Source organism: Octodon degus, unplaced genomic scaffold, assembly GCF_000260255.1.
Source record: "Octodon degus isolate 3935 unplaced genomic scaffold, OctDeg1.0 scaffold00177, whole genome shotgun sequence".
Taxonomy (NCBI): domain Eukaryota; kingdom Metazoa; phylum Chordata; class Mammalia; order Rodentia; family Octodontidae; genus Octodon; species Octodon degus.
Genome location: NW_004524753.1, coordinates 2,412,942 through 2,415,836, shown reverse-complemented (window position 1 = coordinate 2,415,836; position 2,895 = coordinate 2,412,942).

Sequence of the window (2,895 nt, the reverse complement as noted above, 5' to 3'; positions counted from 1 at the left end):
AGGCAAGGCAGTTTGCAGCTAGTTATCAAAAGTCAGGCTTCAGTTGAGTGAGATGTGCCTGTAATCCCAGCCCTCGGGAGGCTGAGGCAGGAGGACTGCTGAGAGTTGGAGGCCAGCCTGGGCTACATAGAGAGCGCAAGGGTAGCCTGAACTACACAGCGAGACCTTGTCTCAAAAAAACAACAGACCAAAACAAAAAGTTTGAGGGGCCGGGGAGATGGCTCAGTAGAATAAGCGCTTGCCTGGCAAGTGCAAGGGCCTGAATTTAATTCCCGGTTCTGAAAAAAAAAAAAAAAAGTTGGGTTTGTCAGCCTGGGCGATTTAGCAAGACCCTGTCTCAAAATAAAAGTAGACAAGGGACTTGCAATGTAGCTCAGAGTGAGAGCTTTGGGTCTAACCCCTAGCACCACAATGGCAGTGATGGGGGGATTCAAAAACAACAAAATAAATTCCCCAGCAATTTGCTGGTAGACATACCAGCTTAGCAAGGCTTGTGGCTCGTTGGGCCTAAAAAGCATCCTTCCCTAGGAGCTTTTTGCTCTGCACAGGTGCAAAGCAAAGACAGCTGTGGATGCCACAGAAGCTATGCTGGCAAAGCTTTTGGCTCCTCTTCCACTGGTGCAGGTTGGTTGGCAGGCAGAGAATTGACCTTGGGTAGGTGCCTTCTAGTTTGCAGGGAAGTCAGGAGGCCGGGGCTCCTTGCTAATGCCCCCGCCACTGTTGGGTGCAGGCAGGGCCCCTTGGGGCTTTGCTGTCAGAGGCAGTGAATAGGAACAGGGAACTTGCTGGGCTGGGGGTCGAGGCACCTGCTTCTGACAAACCAAATCCTGTTGTCTTTCAGAGGGTAAGACTTGTACTGTGAGAACTTTGCCCCCTTGTAGACAATGACTGTCAGGCCTCCAATTGCAGGCCAATGGCTATTTTTTTTTTTTTTTTCAATGGCTATTTTTGATGTGCCTGCCAGCTTGGCCTCCTGTTAGAAAAATTGCTCCAATTAAGCACATACACATTTGCATGTGAAATGCTGACTGAGTGCTGGTCATTGAGGCAGGTTTTGCAAATGAAACGGCCAGCTACTAAAGTAGGGCGTTTGGGCCTTCTTTGGGGTTACTTGTGCCCCAGGAGAGACAGCCTTCAAGCAGTGCCCTACTATAAATTACCCGACCCTCAAATACTTCCTATGGCTTGCAGTCTAGTCCTCACAATAAGTGGGCTTCGATCGCTGGTTTCTACAATTCTCCTGTCTCCAAGTAATAAAACTGCTGGGAAATTGGACTGAATGGATAAAACAGTTTTCTGTAATAAGTATCTGGAATTCATACTCTGTCTAATGCATTTTTTTTAAATGACCAGATGCGGTTCTGCTCTGTGATGAAGAAACCAGTCATGCTTTTTATTATATTTAAAACACCAGGTATATTTTCATAGCTCCTTGGAGAAACGCTATTCTGTTGATTAAGAATTGTTGATGTGTGGGTTTACAAACATGAAGAGTAAGGGGACTGCTACGAAAGTTGCAGATATAATTTAAGCAATGGTTAAAATAAATACTCAAAGAGAATTGGTTTTGGAAAGAGAATTTAGACTTTACATTTTTCTTTCTCTCTTAGTGAATTTGTTCTGGAGCTTTTTGATCTTGCTGTCAGCTAGGCTCTTATCTGTGTTTTGTGATTTTTCTTTTTAAATGGCTTTAAGAAGAAACGATTTAATCAAATTTACTGTTTACTTCTTCCCAATTTCTCATTAAGGAAGCTTAGCTAGGAACCCACCTGTGAAGTCTCCATTTTTATGGTCCTTTGTGGGATTCCAACAAGATGTTTTTAACACATGTATGGGGGAGGGGGAGGGGATGCAAAGAACGCCGTCAACTGGGCTTCGAGTTCATAAATCTCCCTCTACACACATGTGTGTATACACGCATATTCTTTAAAATTTATATACACATATACATATGTATGTAGAAAGTTTAGAAAACAGCAAAATATAAAAAAGAAAAAAACCCATCTGTAATTCTATCTGGTTATAAACATTGTTACATACTGGTGTGTATTTTTCACTTTATAAAATTGTAATTGCGCTCTTGAAAGCAATAGCTCAGTCACTGGCTCTCAGCATTTTATTTATTTTTTTGGTGGTACCAGGGATTGAACTCAGGACCTTGAGCTTGCCAGGCAAGCACTTATTCCACCGAGCTATCTCCTCAGCCCCCTCTCAGCACTTTAAACACCATGCATGTTTGTCTTTTTTTGAAACAGTCCTTTAAGGGATGAGGCTGGATAGATTCATGTTTATTGAACCACTTTCTAAGTTTAGAAAGTCACAAATTTCACCAGTCTACAGTAAATATCTTCGTGCAAGCATCTTTTTGTAGGTTGCTGACTCTTTCCCAGAGATTAAATTACCCAACGAGCTCTTCCCGTGAGAATCCTATTTTGACACACACGTCCAGAGTGTTCTCCCCTGTGTAATGGTGTGTGTCCGCCCTCCTGAGGCAGGTGCGGGCGTCAAGCTTTCCTGCACGCCCCCAGGCCTCTGTGAGTGACCACTCCACGGGAGAGTTGTCTTGGCCTGCCCTGCGGCTCTGTTTCCTTGGTTTGACATTTGCCCCCTAACTTAGATCATGTACTGGAAATTTTTATTTATTTTGCCAATTTTTTTCTTCTTTGTCTTTCTTGCTTTCTTTAGAAATTTTAAACTTTTTTCCTCCTTTTCTTTTATGTTCTCCTCATCAGCCTTTTAGCTTTCCCAACTTGCAATCTAATGACCAGTCCAGGATTTTCTTAAATTTGTTTATTCTCAATTTATATTTAACAAATCTATCCAGAACTGATTTTGGCATGTCACACGTAGTGGCAGAAACTAATTTAGTCCTTTCCAAATATTTGGCGAGTTGTC